The sequence below is a fragment of the Pinus tabuliformis genome, chromosome 7, assembly GCF_031772625.1.
Source record: "Pinus tabuliformis cultivar Carrire ecotype Pingquan chromosome 7, CPIR1, whole genome shotgun sequence".
In the NCBI taxonomy this organism is placed as follows: domain Eukaryota; kingdom Viridiplantae; phylum Streptophyta; class Pinopsida; order Pinales; family Pinaceae; genus Pinus; species Pinus tabuliformis.
In genome coordinates this window covers 1,232,662,458-1,232,687,613 of record NC_142293.1, presented here as the reverse complement: position 1 = coordinate 1,232,687,613, position 25,156 = coordinate 1,232,662,458, and the positions used below count along the sequence as shown (strand labels likewise).

Sequence of the window (25,156 nt, the reverse complement as noted above, 5' to 3'; positions counted from 1 at the left end):
AAGCAAAAGTTCTCTACATATACGCTAGTTTCTTTAAGTACAGTCATGTGTACACGCTAGTTCACTTAGCTGAACTAGCATATATAAATCTATTTGGGAAATTAAATTATTGAACTGATAATATTGATTCACCCCCCTCTCAGTATTATTTCCAACAATTGGTATCAGAGTAGGTCCTTCAGAAGAAGCTTGATCGCTTGAAGGCAGATCCATCAGCATGAGTAATCAAGAAAGTGTGGGATCCATCAGACCGCCAATATTTGATGGGAGCAACTTTGTTTATTGGAAAATAAGAACCACAGCCTATCTACCATCAATTGGAGCGGATGTATGGGAAATTGTGGAAAGAGGATATACATTTTCAATAGCAATTCCTACAGATAAGGTAGGTAAGAAGAAATATGAAACCAATGCCAGAGCTGTCAATACCTTATTGGGAAGTCTGTCACAATCAGAGTTTGTCAAAGTCATGCAGCTCAAATTAGCCAAAGAAATATGGGACCAAATCATTCTGAGCAACGAAGGAGACTCTCTGGTAAAACGTGCTAAACTTCAAACTCTCAGAATTCAGTATGAAACTCTTAAGATGCACAGTGATGAAAGTATAGCTAGTTACTTCTTACGTATAAATGAGGTTGTTAATTTTATGAAGAATCTGGGTAAAGATATAAAGGAAGTTACCTTAGTTGAGAAAGTTTTGAGATCCTTGTCCGCTAAATTTGAATCAAAAGTGTCTGCCATAGAAGAAAAACAAGATTTGCAGACTATCACTATGACACACCTTCACAGAATCTTAACTGCCTTTGAGATGAGAAAAGGAGGTCCATCAAATATGAGAGAAGCCGCATTTAAAGCTTTAGCAAAAGGAAAGGAAAAACACAATGAATTAGGACATATTTCAGAAGAAGAAGATGAGGTAAACTTTGTTAAGAAGCTTCAACGGGGTTCTGGAAGATTTAGAGGTAAGCTACCCTTCAAATGCTTTGCCTGTGGCAGAGTCAGTCATTATGCTACCAAATGTCCTCATAAAGATAAACATGAAAAAGGGAAGGAATATGCAAAATGGAATAGAAAACAAGTTGTAAATAAAGAAGTTACTATACTCATGAAGATAGTGATGGTTTATCAAATAGTGATGAAGATGAAAATAGTAATGACTATAGACTTCTAATCGCTTATGACAATGATAATTTTTGGGATGCTTTAGAAGAAGACGACCTTCATGAAGAAATTTCTAAACTCAAAATTTGTTTAGAAGAAAAGAATATGATTATAGATACCTTGACATACCAACTTGCTGAAAAAGAAAAACACAATGAAAAACTAGAATGTGAAATTGTGGGTATAAGAAATGATCTTGAGAAAACAAAATCTCTCAATCTTAGATTTGTTAAAGGATCAGAAACCTTAGATGAAATTATCAAAGTGCAGCATTCTCCTCTGATAAAGACGGGTCTTGGCTATACTGAAGAAGCATCTCAATCACAAAAGTCGTCAACCTCCATTAAAAGCTATCTTGATGCAACAAAGACTAGTGAACAGTATGACAATCGTCAGCAAAGGCATAAAGCAAATCACCAGGTAAATCAAACTCAATTTATTCCAAGGATGAATAGAAGCCACAACCAATCTCAGGTAAATCATACTCAATTTTCTCCAGAGATGAATATCAACAGAAACTACAATCACCAGGTCAATAGATTCGATAGTCGCAGGAACTTCTTTAATGGGCAATGTTTTTCATGTCATAATTTTGGACACAAAGCTACTCAATGTGTTTCTTACAAAACCATCATGACTATAGAAGCACGCAATCAAAGGAATGTAACAGGGGTTAAGAAAAGTTCTTATAATAACTTTTCTCTTCTTGAAAATGAAATAGAATGCTCAATCTGTAACAACTTTGGTCATGAAGAATCTGAATGCAAGAGAAAATTTTGACAATCATAAAACTCCATCAAATCCCAAGATATGGAGAAGGAAATAATCTCAAACAGAAAGATGTGGTATAGTCTTTTATGCAGAAGGACAAGAAAATCAGTGGTACATCGACAGTGGATGCTCAAAACACATGACAGGTGACAAAGAAAAACTTCACTCATATAATGCCTTAGAAAAGGAAAAGAATGTTTCATTTGGAAATGACACTCCTACTGTCATAAAAGGTAAACGATCTGTTTTCTTGAAAGAAAAGGTTAAAGCTGGAAATGTTATGTATGTACACGGTTTAAAGCATAACATGTTGAGTGTCAGTCAAATGTATGATCAAGGAAATGAAGTTGTGTTTCAATCAAACGGATGTGTTGTTTGTAAAATTGATATAGGGGAGACCATGAACAAAGGTACAAGAACTCTAAACAACTTATACATACTCAAAGGAGGATAACAACGGTGTTATCTAAGAAAAAATGATGAAAATTGGTTGTGGCATAGAAGATTGGGACATCTAAGCTTTTCTCAAATAAGAAAAGCATGCAGATTCAAGGTTGTTCGTGATCTTCCAAATATCAGCATCCCTAAAAATACAATATGCAAGTCATGTCAATTCAGTAAGCAAACCAGAGCTCACTTCATTGAAAAAGAAGGGTCAACTAGTAAGCCTCTTGAACTTGTTCATACTGATTTACGTGGACCATCAAGGAAAAAGTCACCTCGTGGAGAAGAATACTTTATTTTTTCCATTGATGATTTTTCTGGAATGTGTTGGATAGGTCTGCTAAAGCATAAAGATGAAGCATTTGAAAAGTTCCAAGCCTTCAAAGCTTTGGTTGAAAATGAATCAGATCGAAAAATCAAATGCCTCAGATTAGATCAAGGAGGGGAATTTACCTCGGATGAATTCTTTGACTTTTGTGAACAACATGGAATAAAAATGGAATTCTCCACCGCAAGGACTCCTCAACAAAATGGAGTGGTAGAAAGAATGAACAGAACTGTACAACAAATGGCTCAAGCTATGCTAGATGAATCTGGAAATCTTGCAGCCTTCTAGGGTGAGGCTGCATTTGCTGCCGTAACTATTCTCAACCAAGCAAATGTTCGAGTAAATAACACTCAAGCTCCACATGAACTTTGGTATGGTAAGACTCCTACTGTAAAATACTTTAAAGTTTTTGGAAGCAAATGTTATATCAAAAGAATTGATGAAAAACTTGGTAAGTTTGAGCCCAAAGCAGATGAAGGTACTCTTCTTGGTTACTCTTCCCGAAGTAAAGGATATAAATGTTATAATAAAAGACTTGGGAAAATTGTTGAAAGTATTGATGTTGTAGTTGATGAAGCATGCAAAAATCTAAAACAAACAAAAACAGAAGATTATGACAATGAAGAAGATGGGGAGTATTTTCCCACATCAAATCACAATGATATTGAAGAAGAAACCAATGAAGCACTAGAAGAAAAGATAACGGTAGAAGAAAAGACTCCATCCAGATATGTTCAGAAAAATCATCCAGAAACTCAAATTTTAGGAGAAAAAGAGGCAGTTGTACAGACAAGAAGAACTATTACAAAAACATCAAGCTATCTAGCATTACTATCCTCCACCAAACCTCAAAATGTAAATGAAGCATGCAAAGATGAATGTTGGGTCAAGGCCATGAATGAATAACTTGAGCAAATTGAAAAGAATAATACTTGGAAATTAGTTCCTAGACCTCATGATAAAAATATTATAGGAACTAAATGGATATTCAAAAACAAGCTAAATGAAAATGGAGAAGTCAATAGAAACAAGGCTAGACTTGTTCGTAAAAGGTATGCTCAACAAGAAGGTATAGATTTTGAAGAAAATTTTGCACCTGTTGCTAGACTTGAAGCCATAAGGATGTTTCTTGCTCTTTCTAGCTTTTAGAAATTCAAAGTATACCAAATGGATGTAAAATCTGCTTTCCTTAATGGAGATTTAGAAGAAGAAGTTTATATTGAACAACCAAAAGGATTCATTCTTGGAAATGATGCAAAACTTGTATGCAGACTCAAAAAGGCTCTCTATGGTCTGAAATAGGCTCCAAGGGCCTGGTATTACCGTCTTGACAAATATCTACACCAACAAGGTTTTTCAAAAGGTTCAGCAGATAGCAATCTATATACAAAGATTGACACTGATAAATTGCTAATTATTGTTGTTTATGTTGATGATATCATTTTTGGTAGTAATGAAGAATCCATGAGTCAGAATTTTTCTTCAGTAATGCAGCAAGAATTTGAAATGTCCTTGCTTGGTGAACTTACCTATTTTCTTGGTCTACAAGTTCAACAAAATAAAGATGGTATTTTTCTTTCACAAACCAAATATCTCAAACAGATCTTGAAAAGGTACGGCATGGAAGATTTTAAACCTGTATATACCCCAATGGTAACAGGATGCAGTCTTAGCTCAAATGATGAATCAGCAGCAGTACATCAACCAACTTACAAATCCATGATTGGCAGTCTACTTTATCTAACAGGTACCCGACCTAACATCATGCATGCAATAGGAATAGTTGGAAGATTCCAAGAAAATCCAAAGGAATCACACCTTCAAGCAGTCAAAATAATTTTCAAATATCTTCAAGGAACACAGAACTTTGGTTTATGGTATCCTAGAGATATAGATCTCACTCTTCATGCATATACAGATGCAGATTGGGCAGGAAGTGTTGATGACAGAAAAAACACTAGTGGTGGTGCATTCTATATGGGTTCCAAGTTAGTGTCTTGGTTCAGCAAGAAACAAATTTCAATTGTGCTATCTACAACTGAAGCAGAATATGTGGCTGTTGCATCTTGTTGCACACAACTACTTTGGATGATGCAAACCTTGCAAGATATTCAGATCACATGTACTCCATCCATCTCCATTCTATGTGATAATACAAGTGCCATCAGTATTTCAAAGAATCCAGTCATGCACTCCAAGACCAAACACATACCCATCAAATACCACTTTCTACATGAACAAGTGCTTGAACAAAAGGTCAAATTGGAGTATGTTCCCTCCAAAGAACAAGTTGTTGATATATTCACTAAACCACTTCCCAGAGAGACATTTGAATATCTCAGACAAAAGTTGGGAGTAGTTGTTGCATCATCCTGTTGTTAAATCCAACTTTTTCATAGAAAAGCTATTATACGTGTGTTTCATGAAGTATAGTTTTGTACACACACGAGTTTCTATGGGTAAAGGAGCGTATATGTGTTTCAGACAAGAAAAATAGTGGGGCAGGATCTTAGATGGGTGCTCTGACTGATATTGATGATTAATGTCTGTATGCTCTGTTCATTAATTTTATCTGACTGACAAAGATGCCTTGATCATTGACCTGTTACAATGCATAAGTAGCACAGGTTCAGGGGGAGCATTAGCCTTCATGTACATTCAGCATTGTTGGCATTATGGTTGCTGAGTCCAGCTATGGCTTCAGATATTTATACCATTTGTTACTCAAGTCATGTAAAAGTCTAGGAAGTGATATGTCTTCTCATACAGTTGAATGAGTCCTCTTGGACAAATGATGTAATTTGTATCCCCACTTTACAAGGGATGGATGATGTAATATTTCTTGTTTCCGTCATGTATAAACAATTGGTATAACACCACTTGGTTGGGTTGATGAGTGAAATGTGGTATATCCCCACTTGGTTGGGATATGGATGTATGTATGAGTCATTAGTGATAGGAAGGTCATCCTCACATAGTTGAGTTATAGAGTCATGTTATTATTTTAGAAAATATTTTTTTTGCAGACTTTACTCAGGAAGAGCATGGACGGTTTCAGTGCATCTCAACATGTACAAAAAGGGAAGTTCAATCAGAGGATTCAGCATGTACTCAGGGGGAGCATGACCAGCATAATGTATGTCAAAGGGAGAAATTATCTTGGTCCACCCTTTGCCCTTGATGTCAAAGGGGGAGAGTAACTTGGTGTTGTTGTTGCCATCAAGTCCAAAGGGGGAGATTGTTGGCATTATGATACAAGTGTTTTCCTTGATGGAAACTCACTCAGATGAAAGATCACGGTGCAGCATGTCAACATCAAAGAATTACAGATCAGACTACAAAGAATGAAGAAAGAGAGGTATACACAGGTTCACCTTGACCAAATTGCGTATACACGCAGGTTCACTGAACACAAGTAGCGTATACATACACACACACTTTCACAAAAGGAAAAGCGCATATATGTTGGAAAACTAAGCTTTTGGTCCGAGGTATTTGGTCCAAGGTATTGACCCTAGGTATTTGGTCCAAGGTATTGGTCCTAAGTGGTTTTGATCCATGGTATTGAGAAAGGCCTAAAACTATATAAAGAGGAGAATATCATTAGGTCAAGGGGTGTAAGTATCGAATATCTGATGAAGTGTGAGATCTAGTATGCAGGTTATTGGCTTATGGTGCTTTGCTTGATCTGAACCAAGGATGAACCTTAGCGGTTGATGAGGAATAAGATCTAATGATGGATCAGGATCTTAAGGATTGAAATGAATTATCATTATATGGTTTGATCATGTATAATCTAGATCTGCATATTGACGCATGTGTTATTCTGTAAATGTTATGATCTGGGTATAACTGAAGTCTGGAATAGCTGCAAAATTATGAATTAATATTTACAAATGTGTACGTTGGTTAGATTTGATAAAAGTGTGTATACACGTTGGTTCGAAACATAGAAGTAGCGTATACCTTATGAAGTATGTTTCAGTTGTTTCTATTTGCTGTTGCAGAGTTCTAGGTTCTGCTTTGGGTTCTGGTGACTGTATTCTAGTGACAGTGTTCTGAATGATCAGATTCAGGTTATGATGATTGAGTTTCAGTGATTGGTTGATGCAGATGTACTTGGTATGATGTTGTTGATGGGTGGTGGGCTCCAGTATTGCAACAATAATGCTGCAACTCCTGGGACTCCCTTCTTTACTTTTATCAACCTGGTAGTTCGTAACAAACTTGGAAGCGACGGTGTTGTATGCACAAGTACTAGCTCTTGCCGCAGCTATCACTTGGTCAGCTAGCACAAGGCCGCTAGGGGCTTAAGCCAACTTCTATGAGCTCTTAGAAGAAGCTTTTTAACTGATGGATGAAAGCTAACTCAAAGGAAGCTAATCTACTTGCGAAAAGAAACTGAAAGCCAAAAGTAACGCAAACCCTAGCAAACCCTAATTCTACCAACTAGTCCTACTGATGCAAAGGAGAGAATGCAAACTACTGGAAGAGATGCCATTACTTCTATGAAGGTAAAATACATGTGACTAGACTACCTCTATCTGAAGAAAACATCTTTTTGTATTTTTGAATAAGTTATTAGAATTATCATGCATGTGCTTTTTAACTGGCTTTTTACTGTGCAGAGGTGGATCAAGGAGGAGAAATGCTTGGAAGAGGTCGGGAAGGTTCAGAGAGGGTTTAAGGAGTCCCTACACCCTTCCGGAGAGTTTCACAAAGTTTGGCTATCAACAAACCTCATTCGTGAGCTTCTACAGGAAGTCTGCAGGGGTTCTACAAGATGTTCAGATATTTCTACAGGATGTTCAGAAATTTCTACAGGATGTTTGAAACGTGGATTTTAGAGGATGGGTGAGTGATGGAAGATGCATGAATGGATAGGGAGGTAGGATAGGGGCTTGGAGTGACCCAGGGACTGGTGGATGGAGTGGTGAGAGGGTGTAGAAGGCTGACTTGGCTTAGAGAAGGCTAAGACAATGATGGAGCAAGAAGGTAGGGTTACGTGGGCAAAAGGACAGGTGTCAGACAAGGAACCTAGCTAGGAGATGGAATAGCTGGCTCTGATGAAGCTTAGGCGGATGAGAGAGTGGTAGAGATGCCCTGCACAGTGTACATTTAACCGAATCAACAACGTCTTACAAATAATTAAAGTCCTGGCTAATCTAATCTAACTGTCAATAAAATGAATGAACAACAGCTTTATTTGGAAAGAAAACCATGTACATCAATCATGCAAAGAAACAATTCAGAGATCTGAACCCATAACTAACTTCTGCAAATGAAAACAGTACACTAACGATTGCATGGTCAAGCAAACTAGTGTTTTTGTTGGGGCAGCAGTGTTTCTTCAATTCCAGCCCCTAATCCAATAAGGATGAGACGAAACAGAGAGTGTTGTTGACCCTTTTCTTGGATATTTTTCCTGTTATTATCCTACCAATCCATTTTAAACATCTGAAGCAATTCTATTCATAAACAGTGACCTATTTAACCAACACAACTAAATCTGCCCAACAGAAATACGTTTCAAATGCATAAAAGGAAAACAACGATGCATAAAGGAAAGGTAACAGTACAAAAAGGAAGCCCTAGGCTCTTAGGTTGGGCCCAACCCTGAGAGCTATGGCTCCTATAGAAAACTCAGAGTTGATATAAAATCGGACTGCTTCTCATTATCAAAAAATAGTCATAAGTCAAGAGTTATGCCCAAAATGGCTACAAGAGAACAAAGTAGAGCTAACAGCACTGTAGTGCAAAATATGCAATGGTTTCCAAAAGTCCCTCACGAAGGCTGAGGCCTTAACATTTATACACCACGAGGGCCCTAGCTGGCCTCCTAAATCTATGGGACTTGGCTGCCCAAACTGTGAGTAGACAGCTCCTTCCAAAATCTGCTTGGCTGCCTTCTAGATCTGGTTTTGGTGGCCTTTGGAGCTCGGAGTTGGGGGTGAAGATCCCGAGGAAGGCTATTTAATGCCATAGACAACCCCCCTACGAATCCTCACCTCAAGCTTTGCTGTCTTCTAGCCCATGATTGCTCGGTTTTGCTCCAACATGTGTCAAAAAACCTTAAATGAGCACATGTTAGCCACCTAGGAAGAGTGACTACCCTTATTCATACAAATGACATAAACATACTGAAAAATAATGCATAAGCTATGAAAAATGAAGGATTGAACAAGGATAATTAGGCCAAATGAGCCCAACAAGTTACCAAATTTGGGGCTCATCAATGGGTCCAGTATGAAAATTGAATGAAACTTGGCCTTCAGATTGTGTTGTTGTGTTCCAAGAGTATCTAGTTTGAAAATTCATGAAACGTGGTCCCTGGTAGAAGAGTGGAGTTTTTCTGTAGGATGGTACCTACGTACTAGTAAATATATTGGCTAGTACAAGAACTAGGGGGTTGTAGCTCCCTTCGAGTAGTAGTTGGAGAACGAGAGAAGGTTGTAGCCTTCTGCAGATGGGTGCCTGCGTACTGGTATGAGTCTGCACCAGTACAAGATTGTAAATAGATTTTCTTATTATTAAAAGAAGATAGAGACAACAGAAGTAGGTGGTTTTTACCCACATTGGGTTTCCACCTTATATCTTGGTGTTCATGTGTGTTGCTTATGTGTGATGCTTTATTCTGCTTTTACTGCACTATCTAATAAATCTCTGACATACTGGTTAAAGTTCAATACATGATAAACTATCTAAATCAAAAGTTCTCTGCATATACGTTGGTTTCTTTAAGTACAGTCGCATGTACACGCTAGTTCACTTAGTTGAAGTAGCATATATAAATCTGTTTGGGAAATTAAATTATTGATATGATAATACTAATTCACCCCCCTCTCATTATTATTTCCAACAACCTCCTCTGTGTGCACTGAGAAAAGGGTGCTCCCACATTCTCCCTTGCATCATCCAACAATCTGTTAGCCTCTCTATTCCGCTTTCTTCCCTCTCTGGAAGACTCTACCTGAGTGGATGTCTCCACCCTCTGAACCTTTGCATGTGGCTGCTCCACATCAATATGAGGCCCCTCAACCTTAGGAGCTAAAAGCTCCTCATCCACATGTAGCTCAAGCTCCCTCTCAAGGGATATGCGCATGGCCTTCTCCTCATCGAACCTGATATTCCTGCGAACCACTATCATCCAACTTGTCGGCATGTACACCTGATAGTTGTGGGATGTATCAGTGTACCCCACAAAAATCCCCAACTTTGTTGTTGCCTGAAGCTTCTTCCATGCATCTCTGATCACATGGCAATAAATCGATGACACAAAAATCCTGAAGTGACCAACATATGGCCTCTTACCGAAATAAGCCTCCTTTGGTGTCTTCATCTCAAGTATCTAATGTGGGCTACGGTTATGAACATAAACCGTTGTGTTGCATGCCTCAGCCCACAAGTATAGTGGTAGGCCTTGATCATGCAACATCGCCCTTGCTGCCCCTACTATGCTCCTATTCTTCCTCTTGGAAACCACATTATGTTGAGGGTTATGGGGTGCATCAACTCTCGTTTAATCCCTTCCACTACACAGAAGTTCTTAAACTCATTAGAGACATACTCACCATTGTTATCACTCTGTGGAGCTTTAACATTCTTGCTAGACTCTTTCTCTACCAATGCTTTGAACTCACAAAACTTTGTGAAAGTTTGATCATTTTTCTACATAAAAAATACCCAGCATTTACGAAAATAATCATCAACAAATATAACATAATACCTGTGTTTGGCCATGGATGTTGTCAAAAATGGTCCACACACATCTGAATGGACTCTCTCCAGAATAGACTCTTCTCGACTGTCTTTGTCTCCAAAGGAAGACTTGGTGTATTTTCGTAAAGTACAACCCTTTCATGTATCAACTTGCTCTAGCATACCTTTCGGAAGACCGATAGAGATTTGTTGCAATATCTTCAAAGCCCCATGATGTAAGTGCCCCAATCGCCAATGCCACAACTCGTCGACATCTCGGCTCAACATCTTTTCCACTTTTGAACTCAAAGTAGCACATTCCTCTACCTTTATCTTATATAGATTCTGAACTCGAATCCCTATTTTCTTTACTTGACCCATGGTTATGTGTCGAAGGAACACCTTTCCTTTCAAAAATATCACACCATAGCCTCTATCCTCAAGCATGGCAATGTATACCAAGTTCTTCGGCAGTCCAGGTACATGCATAACATTCTTCAAGGTGAGTGGAGTTGCATGCTCCCTCTGAAAAGTAATAATGCCCACACCAGTAACAATATACTAACTGTCATCACCCATCTCGATATGCATCTTGAGATCTTTCTCCTCCAGTTCACTGAATAACTCTTTGTCACTAGTCATGTGGAAAGAAGCTCCACTGTCTAAGTACCAGACACTTCCCATCATTTAAGACACCATGCATGCAATGAGGGAAAAGTCCAATTCGAATTGGGAGGCTAAAGCCTCACCCGCCACTCCTCCTGAGGACTTCTCCTTGGACTTCTTCAATGGACAATTTGTAGCAAAGTGACCCATCTTGTGACAATGAAAGCATTTAACTTTCATCATGTCCTTCTTCTTACCTCCATGATAAGAATCTAATTTGGAATGAGAAATTTTACCTTTCCCCTTCCTCGCCTTAATCGCTAAGGCACGGTTCTCTTCATCATTAGTCTTTGATGAAGATACATCCCTGGTGTTCCTTTTGATCTCATCTTGCATCAAATCCGACCATAGTCGTTCCCAATTTGGCAACTTCTCCTGACCATTGACAGAGTCCTGATAGTTATGCCAACTCTTTGGGAGTCCAAGAAGAGCAAGGATCACCATATCCTCCTCGACAACCGTGATTCCAACACTTCCAAGTTCATCCCAACATTGAGTGAACTTGGTCAAGCACTTGGAATCACCTCACCTTTCTCCATCTTGATTTTACGAAGTTTATCCTTCAGTGCCAACTTCCTTTGATCACTGCTATTCTGATACAAGTTCATCAATGTTTTCCACATAGCATGAGGGGTTTCCTTTCCATGGAGACTTGTGACAATATGATATCGAACTCCCTCAAGGATTATCCTCCTTGCCTTTGCCACACACTTCTTCCACTCGGCTAAGTTCTATGCATCAGTAGCTGCTGGCTTAGGAATTGCTTGTTTAACAAATTCCTTCAAGCCATTGTCCTCTAGCACAGCCTCCATCCTGTCCCTCCAAGCTATGAAATTCGATCTTCCTTCCAAGGCATACTCAAGCCTCAACCCATGGAATGCCATCTGTCGATCCTGAAGTATGTATGCAAATTCGACTTTCACCTGTAACCCAGAAACTCAAAACTTCGAAATCTCCTCTAGAGAGTTGATTTTAAATCAACGATATCTCCCTCATCTAAACTCTGATTCAATTGATTTCTTTTTTTGAATTTGGGTATCTTTTCCCAAGGAATCCAAATCTGCAATTATTTTCTGAAAATTTTTCACATAAATTCTCATATCTGCTATGTAATCTCTCGACCCAAAAAACAATCTTGCTCTGATACCATGTAGAAAACCCTGTAGATTCACAAGCTAATGCAATTTTGTAAAGAAAGAGACAAGAATCTACTTCTACTATTTACAGCGAAAGCCTATAAACATCAAGCAAACAATAATCAATAGTGGAAGACAATAAAAGACACATAACACAACAAACCTTGCAAGACATTCAGATCACATGTGCTCCACCCATCTCCATTCTATGTGATAATACAAGTGCCATCAGTATTTCAAAGAATCCAGTCATGCACTCCAAGACCAAGCACATACCCATCAAATACCACTTTCTACGTGAACAAGTGCGTGAACAAAAGGTCAAATTGGAGTATGTTCCCTCCAAAGAACAGGTTGTTGATATATTCACTAAACCACTTCCCAGAGAGACATTTGAATATCTCAGACAAAAGTTGGGAGTAGTTGCTGCATCATCCTGCTGTTAAATCCAACTTTTTCATAGAAAGGCTATTATACATGTGTTTCATGAAGTATAGTTGTGTACACACTATCTGTTTTGTATTAATCTGGAAAATCAAGATGAAATTACAATGCTTGTTCTCTCTAGAACAATCCCAACACTCAACAAATTCAATCTCCAACTCATAAGAGAGCTCAAGGTGAAAGCTTAGCCTCTTCACAAGCTCTCCAAGTCTCTATTCCAATGTGTATTTCCTATGAAGGATAGCTTGTATTTAAAAGGAAATAAAGCCTCTAAAAACTGCGCAATCCCTTAAGGATCAATTCCTGATTGCATGCACTATCAGTGAAACTCAAAAAAATCTAAAACGAATAGTACACTGTCCCCGCACTCTAGTCTCAACTGGGTCTTTCTCAGAATCGACATGCATGAGTTTCTGATGAGTAAATATTCAATTAACTAGAGTAGCACTGGTGGAGTTCATTAGTGTCACCACTTACTGTTAACTCACTATTAGTTCTATCAATCAGTTTGAGAACTAATTTAATTGAACTGGCTCATGAAACTGAGTCGTCTATTTTACAACTCACAATTAAATCACATTGGACTCCTACAAAGCAGGGAGAACATATACATGACTTCCAACTCAAATTTCATAAGTTAAGTAAGTTTAATAAACTTAATTTAACTATTTTAAGTTGCTATGAGAATAGAATTCAAATTTAATACATAGTTTAGTTCAAGGAAAAATTAAACTGGAATTTTTTGTTGCCATTTCTCAACACTAGCAATCCAAAGCTCAACCAAAAAAGAATCCCATCACACCATGGCTATCCAGGAAATGTTGAAACCTGTCAAACCCGACAAAAACCCATGCTAGTGACAACAAGTGAACCAAATGAACAAATGCATGTACCATGCATTTACATATCAACTAGGAAATCACACATGCAACTTGTTACATGCAAAATCTTCTTGCTAAAGCTACTCGATCCAACCTTCCTTGCTTGTCCTTTGTTTGCTTGCTTGTTTTCTCCTCTTGGTGCTCTTCTCTTTCTAAAAATAATTCCAAAGCCAAACTGACAAAAAGTTGTGAATTGGTCCTCAGAGGCCTTTTAATCATTGAGGCCTCTATTTTCTTCATTTTCCTCTATTTTTCCTTCATTTTTCCCCTTATACAAACATGTGACATTTCATCTCTCTTTTCCCCTATTTTCCTTTATTTTCATAAATAAAATGTCAATTAATGTCTCTTTGCCTTTGCCAATTTCTTTATCCATAAATAAACCGAAAGTGTCACCCACTAGGATATTTTTCCCAAAAATCAGCGTGAAATACATGTCCCATGACCTTGGTCTTATTTTGCCTATATTATCCTTTATTACATGAACTTTTAAACCGGGGTTGTTACAAACACATAAATCAATGCAGGTCATCAATAATATTTTTGTGCTTACATTGAATTCATAGCACACTATTAATCCAATTACTTTGAAATTAATGTACATCATACATCTAGTTACATCAAATCAAAATCAACATCTACATTGAAATCAATGCATCTAGTGCAAACAATCAAACAAGATTAGAAATCAACATCTACATTGAAACCAATGCATATAGTGTAAGCAACCAAATAGGATTAGATATCAACATCTACACTGAAATCAATGCATCTAGTGCAGAGAATCAAATAGGATTATAAATCACCATCTACACTGAAATCAATGCATCTAGTGCAGACAATCAAATAGGATTATGAATCAACAACTACACTAAAATTAATACATCTAGTGCAATCAATAAAATAGGATTAGGAATCAACATCTACACTAAAATCAATGCATTTATTTCAGTGAAAAACCAAAATATTCATTCTAAATTCAACTTTTTTTATCATTTGTAAAAGTCTTACTTCATCTTCCTCTATGGTTAATAGTATTCAATATTATATAATATCTTTATTTGTCTCTATGTCTCTTTTTCTTCTTCCCTCTCTCTCTCCCTTCCATCTATGTAATTATCTCTCTCCCTCTCCCCGTCCTTCTATGTGTCTCTCTCTGCCTCCTCTATGTCTCCTTCATCCCTCTCTCTCTCCACCTCTCCCTCCCTCTCTCTCACTTCCCCTTCTCTCTCTCTCTCCCCCTTGCGCCCCTCTCTTCCCTCTCACTCTCCTCTCCCCCTCATTCTCTCTCCATCTCTCTTGCCATTCCCCCCCTCTCTCCACCTTTCTCTCTCTATGTATTTCTTCTTTCCTCCCTATCCCTCCCCCTTTCAACTCTATCTCTTTGTCTCTCCCACTCTCTTTCTTTCTCTCAAGTCCTCTCTCTTCCTCCCTCTCTCCTCCTTTCTCTCCAGGCTCCCATTGTCTCTCCCTCATTAATCTCTCCATTTGTATTCAATTTTTTTTTACACATATATATTTATCTTTAAATCCAATTAAAATATGTATAGTTAGTTAATAAAAATTATTTTGATCTATTCATTATTAATTTCATTTCATTTAATTGATTTTTAATTTTAATTTTAAATATTAACCATCTCTCTCTTACACACATATGTCTAATACTAGATTATATAATGCACGTTTCGCACAATAATTTGAATTCTGTTTTACTACATATTTTAAAATTTTATATTATAAAATTATTGTTAAAATTATAAATTTAAATTGTTATTTAAATTTTGAAATTTTATATAAAATAATTAAATTGTTAACCAAAGTCTTTCAGTAGAAATCACATAAGATAAATTTTTGGTTGACGCGTTTCGAACCAACAAGTGTGGTTCATCATCAGGACCAGATGATGAACCACACTTGTTGGTTAGAAACGCATCGGCCAAAAATTTCTCTTATGTGATTAAGACTTTGCTTAATTCATTATGGATCAAGAAGCTTGAATACATAAATTAAATTGTTATTATATATAATTAAAATAATTGAAAATTTATTTTAAATAGCGTTGTCTTTATTAGGACTTTCTGGACTTTCCGAAGATGAAAAAATTTGAAGTGAAATCTTGATTTGTGTTATTTAAACTCTAAGGCACTTCAATTGCTTCGAACAAACAAGTGTGGTTCATCATCAGGACCAGATGATGAACCACACTTGTTGGTTAGAAACGCGTCGGCCAAAAATTTCTCTTCTGTGATTAAGACTTTGCTTAATTCATTATGGATCACAGAAGCTTGAATACATAAATAAAATTGTTATTTTATATAATTAAAATAGTTGAAAAATTATTTTAAATGATGTTGTCTTTAGTGCGACTTTTTGGACTTTCCAAAGGTGGAAAAATTTGAGTTTGTGTTATTTAAACTCCAAGGCACTTCAATTGCGAAGAGTTACCCATCAAACTTGTGATTTCAATAAATGCTTGTCGGATTTTAGAGAACTATATATATGCATTCAACACCCTAAAAAACCCCAGGGCACTTCAATTGTGCAGGGGTTACCATCAAGCTTGTGATTTCAATAAATTCCTCTAGGATTTTAGAGAAAAGCTTCCAAAAAGTCTCACTGAAAACAACTTGCTTTTGAATACTCAATATATTTTTATATTTAAAAATGTAATTTAAACAATAAAATTTTCCAATCTTACAATAAAATTAAATATTACCATCTAGTGTCAAGGGTAGCTCAATTGATGATCGAAGTAATGTGAAATAAATTCAAGGTTCAAATCTCTCTAGTGAAATATATCCAAGGTTCAAATCCCCCTAGTTGGGACCCAGTTTACAGAGAGCTTAACAACAAAGGTTTCCTAATAATACTTAAGTTCCTTTGAGAAGTAAAAAAATAAAAATAAAAATAAATTTTTTGTTTGTCAAGTTGAGAAAACCCGACTAAGGGACATCTAAGCTGGGATCGCACCTAGGCCACACCAACCCTAAGGTGACTGGATTTTAACATGTCTCCTCCACCTAGTATAAGCACAACAACCTTTGTGAGATTTGATCCTACATTGCTTTGCTAAGGAGGCCCATCCTCAACCAATTACACTAATAAAACTTGATATTTGATCCTATACTCTCTTGCTAACAAAGCCATCTCAACCAATTGTACTAATAAAACTTGACAATAAAAATAAAAATATTAACGATTAAAAATAAAATTCTAAATTTCTTTAAACAATCGTTTATTTATCTATTGGATTGGCCTGGCTCAATTACGAATCTCGCTATTTCCCGAGGCTAATCGACACGTGGTGGTCAGCAATAGCTAGAACATGTTCAGATTTTTCAAACTTTTGACTGTCTTTATCTTTTGATCTTCGCATTCTAAGTTTCAGGGGGTAATTGTCGGAACCTGCACGCAAAGATGCCCCTGGCATCTCCGCCTCTTTTGCATCGTTTTCCACAAAATTGACGAATTGGGCTTTTTCCTGCGACGTTTTTTATCTTCATTTTTTCCCGGTAAAAATTTATTGTAATATTAATAGGTAATTACTTTAATGGAATTTTAGTTTTTGTTAAATTATAAATTTGTGATATATTTAGTTTTTAGAATTGTTGATATATTTTTGGTGTTATAAAATAATAATAATTTTTTCATATTGATATATCTAATTTATAGGTTAGAAATATGTTTTTCATATTAATTATATTATTAGGATTAGTTGGGAAGAAATATTTCTACATTATAGATCACAAAAATCTTAAATCTAAAATTTATAAGTTAATAGATATATTCTTGATGTTATAAAATAATAATAATCATTAATTTTTTACCCCCGATCGGGGTGACAGAGTGGGTAATCAATGTAATAATGGATGGCAGGCCAGGAGGTGAGAGGACTGCCTACCACTGCCCACACGCTTATACCGCAGGGAGTGGTGGCATCCTGCATGTCTGCAACGACGTCAAAAGGGAGATTTGGTACGCAAGTAAGAGGTGGTAAGGACGGCTGCGTAAGGTGGATGGGATGGCAGGTAGGTAAGGCAAAGTATGAGAGGGAGCATAGAGAAGGGAGGATGGATAGATTGCAGGGCAGCGGGAGAACGAGAGCGGAGGACTAGCCATACTCGCATTCAGCAAGCAGGCATAGCAACCACGGGTACGTTAACTGTTTTCTTTCTGTAATTAGTAAAGGAAAGTCTAGCATGCCGGGTGGGGGAAGAGAATTGTGCCCTGTCAGGAAGGAAATACCACGGGGAGAGATTATGCTGAGCAGAAAGAGCAGAAACAGTGAGGAAGAGTGGCCCTTTAGCTCTACATCACTGCTGGTCAGGCTTGAGGGCATAGAAGCTAATAGGGAGTGGCGCATTTTGCTCAGGGAAAAGGCTAGCGAGGCTAGAGAGGATTTTATCCAGGTGGAATGGAGGATTGAGGGTCTGATGAAGTTCTTCAGGCCGAATTTTTGGGTAGATAGGGGGAGATATGGCAACAGAGAAGAGCAAGCCTGGGAGGGGCAGCTGGGCAGGAAGCTAAGCAAGGAATGGGTGGCATGCAGAGGCGGTAGCACTGTGAGGGTAGGGAGTGGCGATGGCATGCAAGGCAGGGGGAGGGAGGAGAGTCTCAGCGCGAAGCTCCCTTTGCACGCTTTACTGGGGTCGAACAGGGAATGGGTTAGCCTGAGGGACCTCAATGCGGGAGGAAGGGACAGTGGAGGAGTGACCGAGACCATGTTGGGTCTGACCGAGGGGCAGGACGGGTTGAGCAGGGAGAAGGTGAAGCCCACCCCTGTTTCACCTGAATGCCTGGGAGCAATGGAGTGTGGGCAGAGGGGAGTCAGTGACAGAGAACAGAAACTCCACGAGGCAATCGGCATTTGGACTGGTAATGGTTCTATTATCCTGACATTGAATTGTGATCACTGTGAACAGGTAGTAGACAACTGTGACATGGCGCGTCCAGCTAGAGGAAGAGGCTGCGGAGGATGAGGAAAATCTGGTCCTCGTCCAAAGGACTCGAGAACCTCAAAACAGAGGAAAGGGAGAAGACCCATCGACAAGATTGTTAGGGATGCAGCGAAAGCACATAAGAAAGGAAGGGATGCAGGGATCTGCAAAATTATAGAAGAAATGGAGGACCGAATTATGGAAGAGGACTCTGAGGACGAAATGGAGGAATGGAAAGAACACGTTCCACATCTTGGGAACACCAGAGGGAGAATATCCCAATTCAAACATTTGTATTGGCTCATGAAAAGATTGGTAGGAAAAGTAATGGAACAGGTGTCCATGGGGATGGCTCTGATCATTAGAGACATGCCAAACTACAAAAAGGACCTGCAAACTATCCAGTTCCAGCTCTGCAAGCAGGACATTAGACTGGAGCGTATCTAGCGACACATTCCATGCATTATCGAAATGACATCAACACTTGGAGATTCAACTGAAGATCCAGCGCAGTTGAGTCGGAATCAGAAGACCTCAAAGAATACCTGAGCACAATGATAGCTCAGGTTTTTATGTTTTTTAGCGGCTAACTTTCTTTTACATGCATGCTTATGGTATCTAATACACTGGTTCTTAAATAGTTATGTATATATTGCTTGGGTAGAAACACTGATAACTTATGGCTTACAATATGCATGGGTGGCCAACAGACTTGGTTTCCCACTGGACAAGTTGAGGCCACCTATTAACTTTATGTGGTTTTAGTTTCTTTATATATGAATAGAAAAAAAAGATCTACCTAAACTTACAAAAAAAACATTAATCTTTTATTTTAAAGTTCACATGAGAAAAATTATAAAATAATATTTTATTTAAATAGAAATTTTGTAAAAAAAACAAAAATAATAACCAAATACTTCAATTTTAAATGGTAAAACCAAGCCAAAATGCCCATAAATTTATCTAAAGTCACTCCACCTGACTATATTTTTTAAAATTAATTTAAATAATATTTAAATTTACTATTATAAAAAAAACTAGCTTAACAAAAAACCCATTTTATTTTCCATTTAAATTATCTACTCAAAATACCTTAACAATAAACCCATTTATTTTTAATCCAAATTATCTACTCAGCGAGGATCATTTCTTAATATTTACTCCCCTTCATTCACTCATTTGAATTTTAAAGTCCAACGAGCCTCTCAGATTCACCTTTGTGTGATTTTTTTTTACATCGTTTCATTTTGTGTGATTTTTTTTTACATCGTTTCATTTTTGTTTGGTTCCTTTACGTTAAATGCAAAGGAGAGTGGGTACTATTTGACAGCTGGGCTGACGAGTGCAGAAATTGATGTGTCCGGATTGTTTTAAATGGCAATGGCATCTTCCATTGAATTTTCCTCCATAAAATAAATTCTGTGGCAGGATCATGTTCCTGTTTCCTTTGTTTTGATTCGTATTACTGTGAATGTCGGTTGGTGTTTAGTGCAGAGGATGGAGACACATATCAGTCTGTTGACTGTGAGATGTGTAAGGGTGTTTGTCAATTCGTCAAAATTGAAATTTTGCTTTTATATTTATCAAAATAGATTTTTCGAAGAATTTAAAAATTAAATAAGCATACAAAATATTTAAATAAAGTGAATTCATAAAAAAATTTACACGTGAAAAACTAGATCTGTGTAATTTTTTGAAGAATTCTTTGGCGAAAATCACATGGAGAAATTTTTGTCGACGCGTTTCCAAACAACCAGTATGGTTCATCGTCAGAACAAGTTTGAATTAAATCTATATTTAAGATAGATCTATATTATTATAAATAATATGTTGTAAAAAATATTTTAACAATATATTCCTTCAACATCACTCCAAAATTACATCAAAAATATGATAATGAAAATAAAGTACTTTATTCTCACATCCCTTAAATTTTATTTACTCCATTAATCATCATTCCTTGATATTTTATTTACTCGATTGGTCATCATTCCTTGATATTTGCTCCCCTTCATGCAACCATTTATATTTTGTGACCCATTTAGATTTTGTGAACTGTCAAGCAAGCCTCAGAAATTCACCTTTCTGTGATTTTTTTTTGCCTTTTTTTCCTCGTTTCACTTTCTGTTTGGTTCCCTTTTACATAAATGCGTAGGACAGTGGTTAGAATTTGACAGGTGGGCTGATGGCTGGGAAAATTGATGTGTCCGAATTGTTTTAAATGTGAATGACATCTTCCCTTTCTTAATGAACTAAAATTTTGTTGCAGGATTATATTCCTTTTTTGTTTTGTTTGTAATACTGTGAAGGCTTTTAGTGCAGGAGTATTGAGATACATATCAGTAAGGCTGGAGGTACTGGAAATACAAAGGGTAAGGCTCTCTCTGCTTTTCAAGTGCTCTGCTTGATCAATTGCAGTCTGCTCTTCCCTGTATGCCCTTTATCAATTGCAGTGTGCTCTTCCCTTTATGCATTTGGATAGGTTTAGTTTGTTTCTGTATTTTGATTTCCTTAAGTAGTGATGGACTTCATTGATAGAGGGTGCCAAGTTTAGTTTCAGCATCTGGAATTGGATATTACTGAAGGAGGACGCATCCACAACTTCTACTTAGGAATCGATTCTCTGTAGGTTCTCTCTTACTGGGGAGTGTGGATGGGAACATTTCTTCAAATAGTAGGAAAAATGGATACTGACAGAAATTTTTTTCCTTATTTTATAGTGCAAAATATTGGGGATCTTAAATTCTTGGAAAGAAGGGGGGCTAAACACAAGTTTTTTGAAATAAACCTGCACTGTACCCTTGTTATTTTTGTTACAAGGTATTCAATTTTGCTGAGAGTTTTTTTTGGAATGAACTGTATAGAAGAAACGTTCATTATTAGATTGTATCTATAATTTATATTATAATTTTATAATTTCCACTAATCTAAAGAACATCATCATCCAGACAAGAGTTTTGTTTCTCATCTCTGATTCTGTTTTTTTTTCTTTGTGAAATAATTTTAATTATATTGATAAGTATTTTTTTTCTGGAACATTAGCCGATTAATTTTTGTTTTAATTTAAATTTTTATTATATAGTTAGAAATAAAAGATATTGACATATTTTTTTCATTTCCTCTGCATCAATGAATAGAATCTCAAATATTAACTAGCTTGCATCTTTAAATTTATGTTTACCTTTCACATTTACCTAATACAATTATGACATTACTCTGAATGAGTATGTGGATTTATAAAACAAATGGGCGTGCTCTAACCATTAATTCTAAAACCCGAAAATGATGCTTATAAAAATATATCAACCACTTATACTAATATGATTGTGCTAGTAATATATGAATCAATCTTTTTGTGGGAAGTACTTTGATTTTAAAACTGACTGCATAAACAAGACTATGTACCTCAATTCAATCTAATATTAAGCACCATGCACTAACCAAATCTTTAACTCAATGCCTTTTCATATTATCCTTTGAATGAAAAAAAATAATATTTAATAATTAAAATAAAAAAAAACTAAGCCAATCATTGACTCATATATAATGCTTAATATTTGTCCCTTTTCTCAACCTTCTATTCTTTGTTTCTATGAATTGCAACAATACCATTTTTAGTATTTTCAAATTTTACTAATTATACATGTTAGAATAAATCAACAAAAACATTTTCGATAGCTTTCATAATTTAAAGAACTTAAAAAAAAAAATAGTCCTCCCTACAACAGCGCACACAAAAAGTGGGCAAGTGGGAACATTTCTTTCTAATTATATCAATGAACTGCTACTTAGAAAGGAATAACACAGATTTCAGATAGGGACCTGACCTGATTGTAGAATAAGGCATTAAAGATGTTACTATGGTGTTAGGGATGGAATTGGGATGGAATTTAATGGGTAAATTGTTTGTTATAGGTGATTTGTTTGTTAAATATGATTTATGGCACGATTTTTTTTAAATTATGAAAATGGGTTAAAGAAATGTGAAATTGTAAACCTATTTTGAAATTCCAACCCAATAACCAGAGTTTACCACAAAAAAAACTCCCTTGAGAGACCCATTTGGCACTGTCAAACTGTAATCCTTTTCATGATATTACATATCCTGACGATTTTTATTTTATTTTTGTCCTAAGTTATTAATTTTCTTTGTGCAGCATCACATTTGTCGCTGATACACAACCAATATGTTCATTATGCAGGTTTATACTTGTCCCCTTTGCATTTAAAGATGGAGAGGGATGCATATTCCATTCCTAGGAATGTAAATCAAATCCACAGTAAGATCATGCAAACCTTCCAGAAAGACTTTGACCAGGTGCAGAAAATTTTAGACCAGAATCGGTTGCTTATTGATGAGATAAATCAAAATCAAGAATCCATGATCCCAGATAATCTAAATCGAAATGTTGCCCTGATTCGAGAGCTCAACAACAACATCACCAGAGTGGTGGACCTCTATGCTGGTCTGTCCACCTCATTCACAAAGGCATTTGAAACATTCTCAGAGGGAGACTCAGCTGGGACACTCAAATCTGATGGCAATCCTGCTGCTTCTTCTTCAGGACAGAAAAGATTTAGACTTTAGTCATCATGTTTTGTGACTGTAAATTTACCAATTTGTTTGAATGTAGGCAACCTGACTGCCTGCCATTGTTCTCAGAGTAAGGATAATATAGCTAGGCTTAGAGTCTGTAGGATAAAGTTATGGGCTGTCTCTCTTTGAGAACCAAAAGTGGTTGCAGTATAATTGCAGTAAGAAGACTTTGATCTGGGGTCTAGATATTTTGGACTCTGATATGATGTGTCCCAGCATTATCTTGGATTGATTGAGATTTTAAATTATAAAAAGAATTTGAACCGGTTATTGACATCACATGATATCATACCCTTGCTATTTTAATTAATATGGACTTCCAGCATTGCATATGCCTGGGCAAAGTACACCAATAAATATCCACTTAGATAAGCACCTGTTACTCTATTGGATACAGTGTTTTTTTATTTTTTTCCAAAGTAGGCTGGGTGTACGGAAACCCCTATTTTCAACTCTATGGAAAAGTAAATGCGCTCTGACATGAGGTAAATAGGGTTCGCCCTCTCTGGCGAACGTCTCGCATGTCAGAGCGCATTTACTTTTCTATAGAGTTGGAAATAGGAATTTCCCTGAGTGTACATGGTCTGTCACAATAAAGATGAAAAGGAAGCTTGCCACATTAAGTACGAAAAAATTATTTTCCTAATTATAATATGTAGTTATTAAGATTGTATGAGTATGAGGTTCAGTTTATTGGATAATATGGTAGAAATTGTATCTATTAAATTCATCAATAAGATGAAAGTATTTATATATATTAAATTCAACAAAAAGATAAAAGTATGCACATGCTTTTCTGACTCATACATGACTGCACTTTAAATATATTTTCTTTATTTGAATTTTTTTATATATTTTTTTTTCAGTTTTATTTAAAATTTAATTAATTTTTTTTACATGTAATTTGACTGAGAGAAACTTTACAGTTTAGTATAAATATATGGGATAGACACTCTACAGTCCAGTATAGAGTATATGTGATATGTATATGCCATAGATGTTAGTATAGAGTATATGTGATAGACACTCCACAGTTCGGTATAGAGTATATGTGATATGTATAGGCGTTAGATGTGAAATATTAAAAGTTAAATGTAAATATTTTTTAAATTCAAAATTTTAATTATAATTTTATTTTATTAATAAAATTACCAACATTTTTTAGATAAAAGAAAATCATAATATATAAATAATATTAAAATATAAAATTTAAATAGTAGTTATAAATTAACATCTATTTTGCCATATAAATTATAGTGATGATTTTTTTAACCATATTTAAATTTAAAACTAATATTTACAATATAACAAGATTCTTAACCATGAATATTCACCCTGGTTTTACCATGGATATTCTTGTAAATAGGCTTTGTTACAATACCATGACCTAATAACATGGTTTATCAATACCACTTGCCCAATAACCATAACTCATTTCAAAATCTTGAAATATTTTATTTTAATTTTATTTTATAACATTTTTAAAATCAAATCTAAATGCAAAAAGTTATGGGATAGATGTTGTAGTGGTGTAAATGTTTGTAAACATTTACCTGTGGGGCCAATTCAAAAATAATAAAAGGTTAAAAGTAATTGCTTAGGGAGGCTCTCTCCAACTCTGTATGTAGAGATGTTGTAATGTCATGCAAACATTTTGACTGGGTTAAAATAAAATAAAAATAAAATACAAAATTAATAATTATAATTAATGATAAAACTAGCCTAGAAGGATCAAATCTTTTGAGATCAAACCTCTTTTAGAGTGAAAATAGATTTGATCTCTATGCTTGATCCAAAGTTAAGATCCCTGATTTTAACATAAACGAATTTATTTATGAGTCAAAAATATAATTTGGGTCATACAAAATCGTAATTTTACCGACAATTACATTTTAAGATTCTAGTCATTTCTGTTGGAAAATTTTCAAAACATATAATGTTTAGATTTATCCTATCATTTAGACATGTACATCATTAAAAATAACATTTTAACTAATATCATAATTTAAATATTATTTTTCAAAAACTAGCCTTTTAATATAGTCGTTACCTATTAATATTTTTTAATAAACTAATATCATTATTTAAATATT

General features: G+C 35.9%; 1 pseudogene; it reads left to right on the top strand.

The window, feature by feature from the left end:
* Nucleotides 1–22,697: 22,697 nt before the first annotated feature.
* LOC149251834 (protein ELF4-LIKE 4 pseudogene) lies at nucleotides 22,698–23,054 on the top strand (annotated as a pseudogene).
* Nucleotides 23,055–25,156: the final 2,102 nt, after the last annotated feature.